The 20360-nt window shown below is 35.3% G+C and overlaps 1 long non-coding RNA gene across 1 annotated transcript; it reads right to left on the bottom strand.

Annotated features, from left to right (window-relative positions):
* Positions 1–2240: 2240 nt before the first annotated feature.
* LOC112658558 (uncharacterized) lies at positions 2241–4980 on the bottom strand. The gene is made up of 3 exons (XR_003135788.3): positions 4855–4980; positions 3590–3667; positions 2241–2474 (listed from the first exon to the last, which is right to left on the bottom strand). It is a non-coding gene; the product is annotated as an uncharacterized LOC112658558 (long non-coding RNA).
* Positions 4981–20360: the final 15380 nt, after the last annotated feature.

Here is a 20360-nt window from a genome sequence, read left to right as displayed (position 1 = left end):
TTCCAGTGAAATCAGTTTGGAGGGTAAAAGGAGCAGCCTGTCTTGGGAAATTAAGAGTTTGAGATGACTGTTGAGCATTCAAGTGGAGATATCAAATAGGCAGTCAGATATACAAGTCTGATATATATAGGAGAGTTTTAACCATGGAGAGTTTAGATCTTGAGGATTGTCAGTATACAGATGGCTTTGAAAGCTAAAGTAGATGAGCCAATCCCACCACTTGATTTTTGTCATCTTTCCCTCCTGACCACAAGTATTGATCCCAGGCTACTCTTTAATAAAATTCTGCGTGCTAACGTCCACCTCTGAGCTCACATCCAAATTTAGCTTTCCTTGATTTAGTTAAAACATGTCTAAAATAAGATCTGCCCATATCTTTTGTTTGCTTCTTACCAGTAAAAGACTCAAAATTCTATAATCTTTCATTTTAATTCTTTCTTCCTTCCTTTCCTTTCCTTTCCTTTCCTTTCCTTTCCTTTCCTTTCCTTTCCTTTCCTTTCCTTTCCTAATATTCATTGAAAACCTACAATGTGGGACACCTGGATGGCTCAGTGGTTGAGCGCTTGCCTTCAGCCCAGGACATGATCCCAGAGTCCCAGGATCGAGTCCTGCATCAGGCCCCCTGCATGGAGCCTGCTTCTGTCTCTGCCTATGTCTCTGCCTCTCTCTCTCTCTCTCTCTCTATCTCTATCTCTGTGTCTCTCATGAATAAATAAATAAAATCTTTAAAAAAAAAAAAGAAAATCTACAATGTGCTCATTACCTTTCTAGACACTAAAAGACTAAGAGCTTCTTACTAGTAACCAACTAAATGATTGTAAAGTCTTCATATAAACTAAAACTAGAACATGGGTTTAATTGAGGCATCACATTGTGTAGTCTACTAAAGATTCTGATACCACGCATCACTTTACACAACTCATATTTGGCACTCAAATTTTCAGAGAACAGGATTTTCCATAATGTGGGGATGAACTTTTTATTATCATGAATTTTCAGTGTTTTCCTCCATTCTTGGTGATTACCAATTGCTGCTAGATACTCGTAGAATTAAGGCTATATTTCTTACTTACCATTTTAACTTATTTCATTTTTATTATCTCCAATTCTTTGTTTATTCACTAGCAAATAAAGCCATGCAAAGTAAGTAGCTGATGAATTATTTGCATTGTAGTCAAAAAGACTTGAGAACCATTGGTAAGATACAATTACTGATGGACTAAGAGGCCACCTACCTAGTATAATTTCAGGGGAAATTTATAACCCAACATATCTGCTGTAAATTAGGCACAACATTACATATTTAAAAATGCATTACTTCAAGTAGAAGTATTATATCCCTTTTACACAGAAAAAAAAAAAAAACAACAAAAAAAGACAAATACTTTGGACTACTGCTTAGAGAAAATAGCTTCATCGTCTTGCATTCCAAAGTAATATCTATCTATGAACAAGGTGGCTGAAAAGGTAAATTTAGAGAGTTTAAGGGAAGAGTTAAATGATAGTTGAACATGTTTACTCCAAAGAAGCTCTTTTGAACCCTAAGGGCAGGTTTTGAGAACCATGTTCAAAGGAGCTACTCTATGGGCCTATGGGATCAGAAAGCTCCATAGAGTCCTGCCTTCCTACTTCCCACGCCCTGTCTCCATGGCTCTCAGCTCTTCAGCATCATTATGTCTTGATCTCCTGACTCTAGATGCCTACATCATGAAATCCCAGAGAAATTGTTAAGAATTCCAGGTTCATACCCCTAAATTTAAGATTGGAACTCAGTCTCCCACTTAGTCTAGAGAAGGAAATCAGAGAGTCAATGTGAGACAAGAGTAGGGACAGCTTGGTGAGGAGCCAAACTGGAGTAAACCACACAAGCAAAATGAAAGAATGAGCTATTGGTGCAACAAGGTGGCAAGAAGCCAGGATAATGGTACAGCAAAAGGATGAAAAGAACAAGAGAATACAGGCAGGTATAAAAGTCTCTGAGACCACAGGGACAAATTTTCCTAAGGGAATGTGTAAGGGATTGATCATTTTCCACCTTTGAAACAAAAATGTTTTTGGGTGTGACTTTGAACACACCAAGAACAAAGGTGAACTTCTTACACTTGTGGTTTTCTCTTTTTTTTTTTTCAAATGCTAAGAGATGCTAAGTTTAATTAAAAAAACAACAACAAAGTATTATCTTTGAAATATTTAATTAAAAACAGAAATCCCAAAGATAGGGAATACCAAAAAGACTGCTGGTGGGTTCTATTTAAAGTCTGTGGGACTTACAGTTTATGAGTTCAGTATTTGTCAACATCAATTTTAACTGAAGACCTGTTTGATGGTGCTCTTGAAAAGTTGTAGCCACTGAAAGAGAGTGCCTCAGTAACACCCACATCTGCTCCTGGTCCAATGTGGAACACTCTTTACACACACCAAATGCCTGACATCTTTAGGAAACCTGTTTCTTCATAGACAGGGAAATCTGGCCCCTTGTGAAGGCAGCAGTAAGTAAAAAAAAATAAAATACAATCTGTCAGGTGGCTTGTCATCAGTGCTTTTCTTTCCCAGAATTTCTTTCAACTTGTGCCTGATTCAGGAATCCCATTTTCCTCCCCATAGCTTGCCTATTATTGCCCTCCCTATTGATACAGAACTAACAGTATCTTACATCCTCAGAGACCCAGTTATCAGTTCCAAAGATTTCAGCCAGTAAGCTATTAGCATCTGTGGGCTGAGTTAAAGATTGCTATAGTACCTCTCAACTTAAATTACAAAATAAATAAATAAATTCCTTTTCCCATGTTCCCCTCCACATTTTATAGAAAAGCTTCTCAAGGCCTAATTTCTTTTCAATTTTCTCTCGAATCCACCCCAATAAGCTTCTGTTCCTTACTACTTCACCAGTTCACTCCAAAATGCCAAATCCAGTGGGCGAGTCTCCATTCTCATTTTATGTGATATAAACAACTTTTAACATGGTTGATCCACTTCCTCCTCCTAGAAAATGTATCTCATTTTCCATCCAGGACACCACTGTTTTTTAGTTTTTCCCACCAGCCTCTCCTTCTCAATCTCTTTTACTGGTTCCTCTTTATCTTCTTTTTTTTTTTCCTCTTTATCTTCTTGACAAACAATAAAGTATTCATCTCCTAAACAATAAAGTACTTTGAGGTCTCAGGCCTTGGGACTCTTCTTTCTGAGGGTTACTTCTAGAATGATTTCATTCAGTCATAGCAGTAAATACTGTCTACACTCTGATGACTTTCAATTTTATCACTTCTGCCTGAATGTGCCTCTGAAATCAAACCTTAAATATTCAAGTGCATTTTTCATGTCCCCTCTTGGATTTCTAATAATCATCTTACCACATCTAGAAGAAATGTCTTAATTTTCCCCAAAATCTTCTCTTTAAGCCTCCCCATTTTGGTAATAGAAATTACATTTTTCTCAATGGTCAAGGGTTACATGTGTCTCTTTCCTTCTCTCACACTCTACATCCAGTCTAACCTCAAGTCAGCTACACTTCCTGAATGTGTCCAGAATTCAATCACTTCTCACCACTTCCACTACTCCCACTCTGGTTCAAGCCACCAACATCTCTTACCTGCATTCTTATAACAGTCTCTTAACTGTTACTGTTCCTCCCGCTTCTGCCTCCTTATATTCTGCATACAGAAATCCCCTAGACACAAAATCACAGCAGATCAAAATTCCATTCAAAATGTTATAATGACTTCCCATTGCATTGAGAATAAGGACCAAAATTCTTACCATAACTTATCAGATCATGTTCCATAGCCCGTCTGACCAGATGTCTGACCATGTTCCTATGGTGTGGTCACACTGACACTGGTTTCCTTCCTCTTTCTCAAACACAGTTCTGTTTAAGGACCTTTGAACTTGATTGCTCCCTCTGCCTGGAGCAGTCCTCCCGCAAATACCAGATTGGCTCAATCTCACTTTCTTCAGACTTTATTCAGCTCTCACCCCTCATCTTGTCAGGGCAGTCACTCTATAGTAGAGCAACCTCTTTTTTTTTTTTTTTTCCACAGAGTGAAGTTTATTCCCGACAAAGTTTCCCTCCCCCCTCCCCAGCCTGGGACAGGGACAGACAGCTGGGGTGAAGATGGGGGGACCTCCGAGAAAAGAGGAAGGGCCCTGGTCCCCCAGGCCATGCCGTGTCTGGCTCCCCCAGCCTGGCTGAGTCCACTGCACCTCCCTGCCCAGCCCTCGGGAGAGGGGAGGGAGCGCCGGCTCCTGGGTGGTTCCAAAGTGGAGTGTGAAAATAGAGAGATATATATATTTATACGCAGTGGGCTCCTTTCTTATTAACTTTCTGTCTCCTTCATCCTGCTTTACCTTTCTTCAGAAGTTTTATCACTGTCTGGCATATTTAATATAAGTAATTCCTGATTATCTATCCTACCCTCACTGGAATGGAAGCTCCAAGGTAAAATTTTGTCTCTATGTTTCACTGTTTCACTGCTGTATCCAGAGTACTTAGAATAGTTTCTGGGGCTATACAGAAGATACTTAACAAATGAGCTTTTTGTTATGAGCTTAACTATTTAATTAAATAAATAATAAGTGTATTTATAGAGTCTTTTTAATGCCATTTGAATCACTTCTTTCCTTCCTGATGCTGTCTCCCAAATCCAGCTGCTAGTATCCCGGTCTGCTCATGCTGGCTCAGGTGAGCATTCTAGTTCCTCAAATATTCCCCAGGAATATTTCTTCATAGCACGGAATAGAAAAGAAAAAAATAAATTTGGATTTACCTGTTTACCTTGCCAGGTAACAGGAGATGGACACTACAGGTATAATACATAAAAAAATAAAATAATAATAAAAAAATAAATTTGGATTTACCTGTTTACCTTGCCAGGTAACAGGAGATGGACACTACAGGTATAATACATAACGTGTGGATAGTCTTCAGGGCATGAAGAAGACTGCAGAGCTGGAAATAAACTAAAGAAATAGACAAGGATCAGGTCAGCAAGAATGTACATGCCATGATGAAAGAGTATATATTTTATATTGAAGTTGACAGGGAGCCACTGAAGGGATTTAAGCAAAGGAATGCAATGACCAGGATCTAATCCTGGCCCCGCCCCTCACTGACTAAGATTTAGGCCAAATTTTTTGATGCAGTGCCTATCCAATTTTTTCAGCCAAAGAAAGTCTTTGTTCAAACAAAGGGTATCCAGAACTAACACATAAATCAGATTAAACAGAACACTCTGGTTGAAGACTGACCTGTTTGACTCTTTACTCTTTTTAGCAGTCTCTGAAGCCCCTCCATGACATCCTCAGAGCTCCATGGATTACATGGCACAAAACCACTGACTACATACTTGTTTCCTCAACTGTGCCAAAATCCATAATCTCTAGAAAGCTTAAAATATGGTTTTTCTATACAGCCTTACACAGTTGATGTTCCCCTAACAACATTCTAAAGCAATCTTTTTTAGGTCATTTGATTGTGGCAAAAGGTGTCAAAATTGTACTTTCATTTTTCCTCAAAAGAGCTTGCCCCAGGTCAAAAATATCCTTCCAGAGAATGACTTTTATATGAAAAAGAGATATATCCAAATAATATTGTTTTTCTTAAATATTTTTTTTTCAATTTTTATTTATTTATGATAGTCACAGAGAGAGAGAGAGAGAGAGGCAGAGACACAGGCCGAGGGAGAAGCAGGCTCCATGCACCGGGAGCCCGATGTGGGATTCGATCCCGGGTCTCCAGGATCGCGCCCTGGGCCAAAGGCAGGCGCCAAACCGCTGCGCCACCCAGGGATCCCCCAAATAATATTGTTATACTAAGTATAGGAACCTCAAGGCACCTTAACCAGCAGTACATGCTAAAGCCTAACTAAAAATATAGGTCCATTAACTAGCAGTACTATAAATCAATAGGAATACTAAATACCAAAGTTATGCTTCAAAACCTAAAGTTCTTAAATATGTTATCAGAAAAGACTAGACAATGAGATTTTGTTGCCTTCATGTCTATTCTTCTCAGGTACTGCACCCTAGACAGCATCCTTTAATGAAAGCCTTCTTTCTCATTTTATTCCATAACTAATAGAACTCTCTTGCTATATGACTTTACGAGTTTAGTTAATGCTACCCTGGAGAAGCACTTTAGTTTATCTAATATAGAAGGTGAAGAACAGAAATTTTTGAGAGAAAATTATGAGACTGCTAAGGAAAAATAAGTCAATCGTGGTTTAGCATTTCAGAACATAAGCAAAACTTAAGTGGGGAAAAAAGAAGTATTTTAAGTTTAAGAATTCAAAATTCTATAGGATTCAAGACTTGAAATTTATACTCACAAATAAGGTACATGTATTAAGGCAGAATAAAAGCCACCCAAAGATATTCATCTCCTAATCCCTAAAACCTGTGAATATGATACCTCACTTGTCAGTTAAGCATCCTGAGATGGATAGGTTATCCTGGATTATCTTGATAATCACAATATAATCACAACAGCCCTTATGATTAAGAAAGAGGCAGGCAGCAGGATTAGAGTCAGAAAGGAGGTTGATATGGAACAGAGGGTCAAAGCCAGAAAATCCTGTTTCTGGTTTTGTAGATAGAAGAAGGCATCATAAGTCAAGGACCATAGGTAGCTTCAGAAAGTTTTTGGAAAAGACAAGGAAACAGATGGCACTGCTGACCCATTTTGGATTTCTAATCGCTAAATAATTAATTTGTGTTGTTAAATCACTAAATTTGTGATAATCTATTGATAGAACAATAGAAAACCAATACAGATTTTGGTACTGAGAATGAGTATGTAACTATGTAGAAGAGCTTTGGAATTAGGCAATGGTAGACCCTGGGAGAATTTTGAGGAACATGCTAAAAAAAAATAAAATAAAAAAATAATTAAAAAAAACTAGAAATCATTGAACATACTGTTGTAGAAATATGGTTAAAGGCACTGCTGATGAGGTCTCAGAATGAAGTAAACAGCATGAGAGAGAAAGCTTATGACATCTTAGGGAACTTCTTCAGGTAGAAATAAAATCATTCCAAACAGAAACACAGAAATGTGTTTGTAAGGATTGAAGAGAAATGGAAAGAGTAAATATAAACAGATTTAACTAACAAATTATAATATAATGTCTAATGTAGTTTAAAATGTATGTAGAAATAAAATCTATGCCAACAATGTAAAAAAGAGAATTGGAATAAAGGGAGTGAAAGCGTTCCAGAGTTTTAGCACTACTGTAGAAGTAGAAATGTGATCATTTGTTATGAGGTAAGGACAGATATTTGTATAATTTAATAACAACTGAAGAAAAGTAAACACTAGTTTTTAAGAAGTGTCGCTAATAAAAAAAGAAGTGTCACTAATAAATTAATAGTAGGAAAAGTTAAATAATAAAATTTATTTTATTAATTCAAAAGAAGAAAGCAAAACAGAGAAAATAGAACATAAAACAAGTAGGTCAAATAGAAAACAATTAAGATGGTAGGTAAAAATCCAGCTGTGTTAATTAGTGTATAAATGTAAGTAGATTGAATGCTGAACTTAAAATACTAGTATTTTCAGACAGATTAAGAAAAACCTATATGCTGCATGCCAGAAATACCCCTTAAAGACAAATTTTTAAAGTAAAAGAATAGAAAAAATATACTCTGTATGTGAGAACCAAAAGAAAGTTAATGTAACCACCCTATTAGACAATTAATATTTTAATTATTTAAGTATTATTAGAGGTAAAGATAGACATTTCATAATAACAAGGCAACATGAAGTGGCTAATCCACCAGAGAGATAAAACAGCTCTAAATCTGTGTGTGTTTTCAATAACATAAAAGGAAAAAAAATTGACAGAATGAGAGGAACAGTAGACACATCCTAAATCATACAAGGGATTTTATACTTTCATTAACAGATGATGGAGCAAGCAGACCAAAAATCAATAGAGATATAAACCTAAAAGTACAATTCATATATTTCATCTAATTAACATATATATAACATTCCATCAATGACCAAATTAACTTTTTTGCAACTACACTTGGATAAGCAACCAAAATTAATGCTATTAATGCTGATACAATGAAGTCCTGACAAATTTCAAAGATTGAAGTCATGTATTATATGTTCTTTGTGTGCAAAGGAATTAAACTAGAAATAAAGACAAAAAGATAACAAGAAAGTTGCCAAATGTTTGGAAATTTAAGAAATACTATTACAAAGCGCCCATATATAAATGAATGTATGAAATCAAAATTTTAAATTTAATCAGAGTTGAATTATACTGAAGTTAAAACATATTGAAAATAGTAGACCATGGCACAATCCAATGAGATATGAAATTATCCAAAGTCCAGTATCTTGGAACAAAGAGAAACTAAACAAAGGGGCTACACAGCTAGGCATCTCCAAGAAGTGTAGGCGTGAAGGTGAAGCCCTAGCCTGGGTTAGCTCTAGGTTTTCTTATCGTAAAATGTAAAGTATGTGGAAGCAAGAAAGGGAAAACAACTCTAAACCAATCACAAGAGGGGCAGCAGAGACCTGCAGTGGTGAACATACACTAGCGGGCTGCAGGAGAACTAACCTCAACAGACCTGGTTATCTTGTCCACCATCATGGCTGTTTTCAGCTTGTACTGTTCTCAGTACCGACCAATGGCAGGAATAATTGGCTTTTTGCCATACGCATAAAGTGGTTACCAGTTATGCCTGTCCCTGTTCTTACTGTTTCTCTTACCAGCTCAGGTCCTACTCTCCCACAGTAGATTGTATCTAAAGTAGTACTCAGAAGAAAATGTAATGTTTAGGGCCCAACATCAATTCTCAAGCATGTTTCTCAGGCATCTAGAAAAAGGATAGAAAACCAAATCAAAGAGAGTATAAAAAATAATAATAAATATAAGAGCAAATATCAATGCATAGAAAAAAATCAATAATCACAGTTACTTTCAAAAGATTAATACTGTTGAAATATTCCTAATAGGATTGATCTAGGAGAGACATAAATCATCAGGCCTGTAAAAGGGCACATCTGTACATATAATATCTAGTCACTTAAAAAGATAATCAGAATATTATAAACACCTTTATACCAGTAGAAAACTTTAGATAAAATGGACAGAATCCTTGAGAAATACAAATTATCAAAATACAAAATAAAATATGTGATTATTCTACCATCTATTAAAGAAAGAAAATCTGTTCCTAAGTACCTTTCCACAAAGAAAGCCTTAAAACCAGATAGCATCACTGGTGAAATCTATGCAATTCTTTTATTTAAGGAAAACATAACGCCAATTTTATACAATCTCTTCCAGAAAACAGAAAAGACACAAACACTTCCCAACTTTTTTTTAGGAGGCTATCATAATTTTGATACCCAAACTTGACAAGAACATTGCTAGAAAGGAAATTTGCAGATCCATTTCTCATGAACATAATATAAACACTAAACTGCTGAACAAAATATTAGCAAATGGAAAGCAGTGATATATAATAAGAATATACTACAACCATGAGAGAATTAGCCCAGGAACATACGGTTGTATTAACACTCAAAAATAAGTCAATGTTAAAAAACAAAAAACAAACCCTCAGAGTTAATTCATTACGTAACTGTTAAAAAGGAAAAGATATATACCTAAATATTTACAGAATAAAAATATCTGACCAAAGTTGATACCCATTCATTGTAAAAACTCTTAGCAATGTAGAACAAAACTTCTTAATACGATAAAGACCTTCCGAAAACAATCTACAGCAAACATATTTGATGGTGAAATATTGAAAGCTTTCCACCTGAGATGTGGAAAGAGGGACAATGATAATGCTAACATCATTTCTAATCAACATTTCACTAGTGTTCACTGAGGCAGAATCATGGTCACCAGTCTGCAAAAAAGGAAAGCTGTAGGCGATATATTATCATTTCCTTCTTCCACTATCCAATATGTCTTTTGTTCTCAAGCACGAAATCGGCTAGACTGAATTCCTTACTCCATAGAATAATACAAGCCTTCACTTCTGATGGGTCATTCTCTTCTGTTATTGATTGGTAGAGTTGTTAATTTTTACTTTGGACATTAAAGTACTAAAAAATATCTGAGAGAATCCTATGGGTCTCAAATATGGAGAATATGGTGTTGGCCACCACACAAATAAGTGATCTTTGTGGGGAAAAGCTGTAGCAGAGAATAAGAATGAAGAATAAGATACTTGCTTAAATTCAGTACAGATCCAGTTCATGTAGCCCATGGTCTAGATCCATGCATCACTGAAGCAGAAGAGTTATTTAAATGTCACATGCAACACTGATTATATTCTGATGTTTTGACTTGAAGTCCTGCTTTCCAGGACTTTTTCAGAGTCACCACCTCTGTCACCACTCTGAGTTTGTTTTGTCCAACCCTGCCATGTTTCTCTGGTACGATTATAATATATACATCTGGAGCCAATTGATTCTTGCTTACTTTTTAATAATTACCAGATGGGAGTAATAAGAACTGATCAGAAAGAAAAGCTTATACAAAGGGAATGAGAAAAAAAAAGCAGAGTGAAAGTGCTTTAGATACTGTTTGTCCCTAAAAAGAAATAAACCACCTTTGACACCCCAAGCCCAGAGAAGGAACCTCAGATCGTTTTGAAGGACCTAAGAGGAAAGGGCTCTTGTCTCCACTACAGCTTATAAAGGGGCAAGTACAGTAAAACAAACACACACATAAGCAAACACCTCGTACACAGTAGAGTAAAAGTCAATGGAGAAGGGATTACCACAAGTGATATCTAAGCTGACATGGCTGGTATGTCATACCATGAGTCTTCCATTGGCCCCTCCAGAGTCATTCTCTTCTCTATTTTGCTCCCTTCCCGCTGGTTCCAGTGGGATTTAGCCATTGGGGACTGCAGAAAAAAATGAAGACAAAGTGTGATTAGCAGCAGTATATTAATTTCCCTAAAGCCCCTTCTAAAGAGTCACCTTAGGTTGGCTGCATCCCTTGAATGATCACTGCTCCTTCCAAGTCAGCCTTCACTTCTTAATTGTCTCCCCTTCTAGGTTCTGGTAGCCTTTCTCCTCTCACTTTTAGGGTCTGCTAGTTCTGTGTACCTGTACTATCCCTTGCTGTCTCCTCACATTATCCACATCTTTGTAATTAGTTCTATGTAAATAAACTCTCTCTGAAATACATTAATTTGAGTGCGCCATTTGTTTCTTATAGAGACCCTTGTGAATATGAGCCTTAACGTGCATCCCACTGTGCTTCATGGAGGCAGGAAAGTTTCTTATGTTATCAAGAGTTGTATGGACTCAGCAGTGAGCCCTAGCTGTCCTGGTGGGCTTTCACACAGAAAGAAAAAGGAATAATGGTGACAGGGCAAAGATCATATGAAACGTAGCCATCTCTGCAGTTGCTGGCACCAAGAGATGATGACCAAGAACTAGACTCCTCTTCATCTAATACACAACCCCAAAACCCTTGGCATTATAAAGCCCACCAGAGCATAATAAGGTCAGGAAGTATAAATTAAGCTATTAAAGGTGCAAAATTCCTTTTCTTGGAAATGAATTATTTCACTAAAACAGGCATTCTTATTATACAATTGACCATGATAGCTCAAAAACTTAAAGTCATTTTAAACCATTCCTTCTCCTTGATTTCTTTATCAATTAGAAACTGAGTATTATAATTTTCCCTGCAAAGTATCTCTCAATTACATGTCTTCCTTTCTTCTTTCATTAATTACATCTTTGCTTAGGTACTTTTCTTCCCATCTTGAATTACTGCAATAACTTTTTAACATGTCTTTTGTATTAACCTCTAAAATGCTGGAATTCCCCTCAGTCTACTCATTTATAACATAGACACATAACAAATGTATTGATATTGACATAGTATACATTTCAACCCCTGATACCAGAGAAAAAATGATGTCAACTCTCGGAACTGGGGCTACTTCTCTGTACCTGGCATGAATTCTGCTCCATGGCTTTCTGCCTCACCTATAACACTTAAAAACTTATAATAAATATTTGTCATATTCTCTGATTACAAAAAGATTATAAATTAGGTAACAATGGGGCACCCAGGTGGCTCAGCCCGTTAAGCATCTGACTCTTGATCTCAGCTCAGGTCTTGATCTCAGGATCATGAGTTCAAGCCCCATGTTGGGCTCCACACTAGGCACAGAGCCTATTTATAAAAAAAATTACATAACTATTTAATTAATTGAGTTGTAACCTAACACTTTATTAAATGAGTTAGATATAGTAGTGCAAAAAAAAGAAAGTAATTTTACTGTTTTCTACCACTGTTTTTACAAATCAAGATTTGCTGTCATCTTTAGGTAAAATTTGAAGAGGTATTTAGATTTTCTGATTACTGCAAGCCTCTTCGTGTAAGGTGATAAAAAGTCCATTCCCACCTCTCTTATATGAGAATTATAAAGTTTACCTAAATTGTCTTTCCATTCCCTGCTCTGGCTGGCTTCCCTTTTGGAAGACTGTGTTAGACCACAGAGTCACAGTGTAGACTTTTTTCTTTCACCAATCTTCTAAATTTCCAAATTTGAGATCTTTCAGGGCTAGAAACTGAGAAATGAGAGGTAAGGGGAAGAAATGCTGTGCATGACCGACTTAGTTGTCATCTGAAGCTCTGCTAACTGAGCATGCTAATTCTTTCAAATTCTTTCTCTTGGCAATGCTACTTTTGGCTTTCCTATTGGCCCACCAATACTTTTAAGTTTTCAAATTAGGTTGTTCTCTTCCTTGGCCTAATCAACCCTGACTGACAACCCATTATGCAAATCAGCAAGCTCTCTTAGATCTTGTATAAATGAAAGATTTAGAAGTGTTAAAAATACATTCAATCTCCATTTACATATCAAATGCTTTCTAGGAAAATCTATAATACAGAGGGAAATGATTACTATGTACCAAGACCTTTCTAACCTCACAGAAGACTAATTATTGAAATCAAATGAGTTATCACATATAAAGTGCTTAGCTTTATGTAATAAATATTATCCAACAGTTAGGTAAACAAAAATCAGTTGGCTTCAAAAACATTCTCTTATTTCTCACTTGTCATTCAAAAAACTCTGAGTGTAGTTCATTCATTCTACAAAATCAGTCAGCATAGACTACTATCAGAACTCAAATTTTCTGCCCTTTTATAGCTTAATAATACATTTGAATGTGAGGCATACGTACCTGAGACAATCAGGTAATACTGCAAGATGTAGTCCAAGAAATGTTAATCATTATTACATTTGAAAAAGAGAGAGATTAGGGCACCTACGTGACATGATCAGTTAAGCCCTGGACTTTTGGTTTCTGCTTAGGTGGGGCTCTACCCTCAGTGTGGAGTCTGCTTGAGTTTCTCTCCTTACCCTGCCCCTCCCACTCATGCTCTCTCTCTCTCAAATAAATTAATTAATTTTAAAAAAAGAAAAGAAAAAGGGAGAGATTGATGTGAAAACAGCATCTAAAAATGAAGAGTTAAAAAAATAAAAATAAATTAAAATGAAGATTTAATATAGAATTCTAGACATCTCATCACAAAAGACAAAATGTTAAAAAAATGCATGTACAAAAGTCAAAACTGGACAAAACACCCACAAATCGCTTTTATAACCACCAATAAAGACAGAACCCCAAAGCAAATTATGTAAACAGTAACTCTTCTACTAAATATTCTAAAAAGTAGGGTGAATGGTTATTTATGTATAGGGAAGATAAGTATTTAGAAAATAAAAAATTATTCTAAAAAAGAAGAAAGACATTAGTTCATTGACATGGAATTTAAGAATACAGAATAGTCAAAATAAATAATTCAAACAATTGATTATTCAAGGCAATGTGGAAATAATAAGCTCTTAGTCAAGCTTCAAAAATAAAAATAGAAACTTTAAAGGACTATGCTTTTGTGTTCTTTGATTTTATAGTTGTGTGGCCCAGATTTAATCATTAGTTGAATAAAGGTGTTTGGCATTGAATATAAAGCTAGAGCATATATACGTGAATTTTTATATTCAAATATAGGACCTAATAAAAGACTAAAATTAAATTAAAAGTATATATGAACTCTGCTTTATTTTAGTTTATTACCTCAGCTTAATCTTATAACTATTTTTTAGTCTCTCTCTTAAAACATATTTCAACAGATAATTGGCTAAAACTGGATGCACAACAGATTTTAAATAAATTCCTCATGGATGGATTAATTTAATGACTCCAAGTGCATTTAAAAATTTAGCTTCTAACAAAGATTGTGTTTTGCCTCAAATTATTATTTAATAAACATACCTATTATCAATTAAATTATAACACCATCTTTCTGCCTCATATTTTTCAACCCTATTTTTTTAAATGTCAGCAGTCTTCTCTGATCAGTAAATGTGGAAACAACACAAATAAATTAGAGAAACCTAACTTACCTAAAGAATAAAATTAAAAGTATATAGCAGATTATATAATAAAATACAGAAAATAAATTTTTATTAAGTTCAGAATCAATTGATTGAAAATTATTTACATCAGCCATGTCCTGATCATTTTGAGATCAAGAAAACTAATTTTTAAGTAGTATGCAGTTATGGAAATTTTTAAATAGTAGGTAGTTATGGAAATCTGTGGAATGAATGAATAAATGAAGAAACCAGGTTACAAATACAATTTTAATATTTCCTCAACCATTTTAATATAAAGCACATAAAAATATTTAAAAAATCAAACTTTCAGGACACCAGGGTGGCTCAGCAGTTGAGCGTCTGCCTTTGGCCCAGGGCGTGATCCCAGAGTTCCGGGAAGGAGTCCCACATTGGGCTTCCTACGAGGAGCCTGCTTCTCCCTCTGCCTTCTGCCTTCTCTCTGTGTCTCTCATGAATAAATACATAAATAAAATATTTTTTTAAAAAAATCAAACTTTCCTCTTCATTATGATAATTAAAGAGAACCCTCATGTAATCATAGATAGAAGACTGGAATCAATATTATTCTCATTTGGTTTTTATTAATTTAACACATACTGAACTAATTCACTTAATTGCTAAAAAATTTTCACTCAGAGCAAGACGGCAGAATAGAAGATTTTTTAGCATCATCTTCCCATAGACCATTGATCTTGACAACCATCCGGGGATGAGAATACTTTTATAGGAGTCCAGGAGTCCATCAGAGAAGTTTCAGCACACTGTTGGAGAAAAAGAGAAATAGGAAGAAAGAAGAGAGAATAGATGTAAGAGAGTAAAAGAAATGAACAGTTTCACTTTACCTGAATCATCCATCCCCCAAGACAGTACTGTTCAGCACCAAGAGAAACCTTATCAGCCTGCAATTTCTCCCACAGGGGAAAGTGAAAGTATACAGTATGAGCACCCGGTTTCTCAGCCAAGCAAGACATTGCCCAAGAAATCCATTTCTTTCTCGCCCCACCTAGAACACTGAAGTGATAGGCATGGCTGAGGGTTTGGGAGAGCTGGAAACACAGCAATAATGGCTCCAAAGCATGAGAGGACTGTGGATCTAACTAAATGCCTCACAGAATTCATAAAGAAGCCCACCCATGAGCCTCTGGCAACACCTTGCCTGCCAATCCCCTCAAATGGCCCAAGAACAACTTCTATGTTGTATGTGCCTCACCCACTCCACTTTGGCCATTTCCTCATGCATGCCCTCATAGATGTCCAGTGTGATCCTTTATGAGAGCTTGCAAAACAAACACAGAAACCCTGCCCTATTCTGGAGGATCAAGAGAAAGCATACAAATTTGAGCATTTTAGGGTACTATCTGAGGCAAAACAAACAGGCGACTCAGCATGCAGGCTACCTTTGCAAGATTAAAAGAAAGTATACAACTTTAGGAATTCCCCCCAAGAGGGAACAAGAGATATGGAATGGGTACATCCATAAAAAATGTCAGAAACAGCCTAAGTGCCAAGCCAGGCTAACTGGTGAAGGTGTTTCTCTCCTGAAGCCAGTCAGTAAAGACTGCAGGATGTGATAGTTTCTTGAAATGCAAAGACAGCAATGCAAGAGTTTAAGGAATTAAAAAAAAAAAATCAGGAAACATGACATTACCAAAGGAACACAATAATTTTCCAGTAATAGACCTCGAAGAAATGGAGATCTATGAATTGCCTGAAAAAGAATTTAAAATAATTATGTTAAGGAAACTTAGCTACAAGTGAACACATATAGACAACTCAAAGAAATCAGGAAAACAGTATATAAACAAAACAGAAGCTCAACAGAGAGACAGAAATCATAACAAAAGAACAAAGAGAAATTTTGGAGCTGAGGAATACCATGAGTGAAATGAAAAATACACTAGAGGTTGTCAACATTGACTTGCTCAGAGAAGAAAGAATCTGTAAACATGAAGACAATTCACTTGAAATTATCCAGTCAACAGAGATAAAAGGATAAAGAATGAAAAGAATTGAAGAAAGCCTATGTGACTTATGGAGCATCATTAAAAAAAAAATAACTAAAATACATATTATGGGAATTGCAGAAGGATGCAGAGAGAAAAAGGAACAGACAGTTTATTTAAAGAAATAATGTTTGAAAACTTCCCAAATCTGAGGAATGATATAGATATTCAGGTACCTGAAGCTTAATGTTCCCCCAAACAGGTTTCATTCAAAGATTTCACTGAAAAACATTATAATCAAATCATCAAAAATCAAGACAGGAAATTTCAGAAGTATCTAGTAAAAAGATTTGTCATATTCAAGCAAAACCTCAGTAGACTTCTCAGCAGAACCTTGCAATTCGAGAGAGAACAGGGTAATATATTCAAAGGGCTAAAAGATAAAAACTGTCAGCCAAAAACACTTGAACCAGAAAAACTATTTTTCACAAATGAAGGAAAGAGGAAGTATTTCCCATACAAGTAAAAGATGAGGGAGTGCATCACTGCTAGACTTGTCTTCTAAGAAGGGCTAAAGGGAGTTCTCCACACTAAAATGAAAGGAAGCTAACATGAGATGTGAAAGTAATGTGAAAACACAAAAGCAGTAAAATTCACTGAAAAGGTACGTATAATAAATTCAGGATATTCTAATGGTAGTACATAAATCACTTTTAACTCCAGTATAAAGGTTAAAAGACGAAGGTACTAAAATGACTATAGCTATAATTTGTGGTATATATGTAATAGAATACTATTCAGCCTTGAAAAAAGAAGGAAATTCTGCCATTTGCAACAACACTGATGAACCTGAGGGACATTACACTCAGAGAAATAAGCCAGACACAAAAAGGCAAATATTGCATAATCTCACTCACCTGTGGAATCTGGAAAAAAAAAAAAAGTCAAACTCACAGTAATGGAGAGTAGACTTGTGGTTACCAGGAACTGAAGGGTGGGGGAAATGGGGAAATTCTGGTCAATAGGTATAAGCTTTCAGTTATAAGATGAATGAGTTCTGGAGACAGCATAAGTACAGCATGACAACTATAGTTATTAATAATGTATTGTGGGGATCCCTGGATGGCTCAGTGGTTTAGCGCCTGCCTTCGGCCCAGGGCATGGTCCTAGAGTCCTGGGATCAAGTCCCACATTGGGGTCCCTGCATGGAGCCTGCTTCTCCCTATGCCTGTGTCTCTGCCTCTCTCTCTCTGTGTCTCTCATGGATAAATAAATAAAATATTTTTTTAAAAATAATGTATTGTATATGTGAAATTTGCTAATAGTTGATCTCAAGTGTTCTCATCACACACATATGCACACACACACAAGTAAGTGTATTGAAGTGATAGCTATGCCAATTAGTTTAATTGTGATAATCATTTCACATATATATTTCACATATATATGATGTCATCATATATATCATGACATCACATTGAATACCTTAAATATATACAATTTTTATTTATCAATCATACCTCAATAAACTGAAAAAAATCCATTGAAACATATATTAATTCATTTATTTCATCTTTATAGCATCCTATGATTATATTATTATTATCCCCATTTTACAGATAAGAAAATTGAAGCACAGAGTATTAAAGAACTTGTCTAAGAAAAAGCAGGGCTTCAAATCCAAGCAATCTGGACCCAGAGTGATATGTGATGCCTAACTACACAGACCCTTTACATTGTCAATCCTTCTTTATCTTTAATGAGTAAATTTGTACCTCAAAATAAAAGCTATGTTTCTCATAGTCCACAACAGAGTACTTATTTATTTTTTTATGTAATATCTTCTTTCTTTCAAGGCCTACCTAAAGAAATAAGACCCCTTCATTCATTCCACACTAAACTGAAATCAGATGTTTTTGAATCACAGTATTCTTTTTTTTTTTTTTGATTCATCTCAGATTTCTTAATTAACACTAAGAATTCTTATCTAGCTCCTTTGAAAGTCCAGATGAAGTCATGGCTTTCAGTCTGTTTGAAGACATCAATCTTTTGAAGGAGAACAACCATAGTAAAGATATTAAGTAATCAACAACATTGGTCTCTAAATTCAAGATGTGAGTTTCTCCTAGATTAATGGTGCTCAAATTAGAGCATGCATCAGAAACACCTGGAAAGCTTATTAGAACACAGATTTCTGGGCAGTTTCTAATTTAAGAGGTCTAAGGTGGTGCACAAGCACTTATATTTCTAATAATTTCCTGACTGATACTGATGCCGCTGATCGCAAGACTGGCCTTGGAGAAACACTGGCCTTAGACCTAGACTAAGTTTTCCTAATTAGAGTTCCACAGAAACTGCTTTCTTAGAATAATAATGTTTTCTTTGAAAATGGGTCTTTTGGTCAAATAAACTTGGGGAATTATACAAACTTGAGGAATCACAAAATACCTTAGTATGTTATGGGAAGACTTGGAAAAATCTCCCATTTAATTTAGTTAAACCTAGCTTTTCCCAAACTTATATGACCATGGTTTCTGGCAGAACACTTATTAAATCACATAGAACTGATGTTCTGAGGGACAATGAGGAATATTTGGCTGTTATTCAACATTAGTAGATTCTGCTCACAAATTAATTTAGCCTGTTTTTTTTATTTTTTTCTCTTTGATTTACAAATATCCCATTAATGGCCTCAAAGAATACACTTATTCCTAGTTAAGATTTCATTTTTATGAGTGAGATGTAGTAGGAACATTGCCAATCCAAGTAGCAGAAATGAAATTATGATGTTAGCTGATGGTGCACAGAAGATATATTAAGTTCAAAGACTGTCAAATTGAGACCAGATAGCTTAAAAATGTGCATGCACCCTGGCAAAGATAACATAACTGCCATCACACACCATGTTCTCTTTCAAGTGTGCTAAATCAGCATCAAAAGAAAAAAGTAATTCTTTTACATATGCCAGGTAATTAAAAATCATAGTTCTAACATTATATACGATTAAATAATTTTATCCATTCTTATCTGTGCCAACATCAGCTTGCTGTAGAGCAAGAGAAAATAGGTTCCAAAGTTTTGAACATATGGGATTTTGTTTTCTAACATAAATGTTCTAACATTTAGCAACATTCAAGAGAATTGTGTTCACTTAAGATGGGCAGCTGTTCCCCTGAGCTATGATGAACAAAAAGTTCCTAGCATGGTCCTAGTAAATAGGATGTAATCAGTAATTGAAATATTTTCTCCCAATTATTTTTTATTAATAATATACATTTTAAAGAATAATTTTAGGTTTACAGAAAATGTATGCAGATATAAAAATAGTATTTTTTATTATTAACATCTCACTATATGCTACATTTATTACAATCAATAAACCACTATTCATACATTATTATTAACTAAAGTCCATAGTTTACTCATATTTCCTTAGTTTTTATGTAATATCCTTTTTCTGTTCCAGGATCCCACCAGGATACTACATTCCCTTTAATCATCATGTTTCTTTTGGCTCCTCTTGACCATGACAGTTTCTCAAACTTGTTTTTGATAACCTTGGCACCTTTGAAGAGTACAGGTCAGGCATATTATAGGGGGTGTCTCTATAATTGTGTTTTGCTCACAATTATCCTGGGATTATGGGTTTGGGGGAGGAATATCACAGAGACAAAATGCCATTTTTATTACATCATATCAGGTTTATATACCATCAACATAATTTGTGACTGTTGTTCACCTTGATCATCCAGCTAAAGTCATGTTTGTCATGTTTCTCCACAACTAAGTTATTCTTTTTCCACTTTTCTATAATATTGTCTTTATGCAACCCCATACTTAAGAAGTGAGGACATATGCTTCCCCTCCTTTAGGACAGAGTATCTCCATAATTTATTTGGAATTCGGAACAGATTTTTCTCTCCTTTATGTATTAATTTACTTTATAATTTATTTACATTTATTACATCAATATGGACTCACAGATATTCATTGTATAATTTGGTTTAT

The sequence above is a fragment of the Canis lupus genome, chromosome 12 (genome assembly GCF_003254725.2).
Source record: "Canis lupus dingo isolate Sandy chromosome 12, ASM325472v2, whole genome shotgun sequence".
Lineage (NCBI taxonomy): Eukaryota > Metazoa > Chordata > Mammalia > Carnivora > Canidae > Canis > Canis lupus.
Note: the sequence above shows the minus strand (reverse complement) of the source record. Positions and strands in the feature narration are given on the sequence as shown.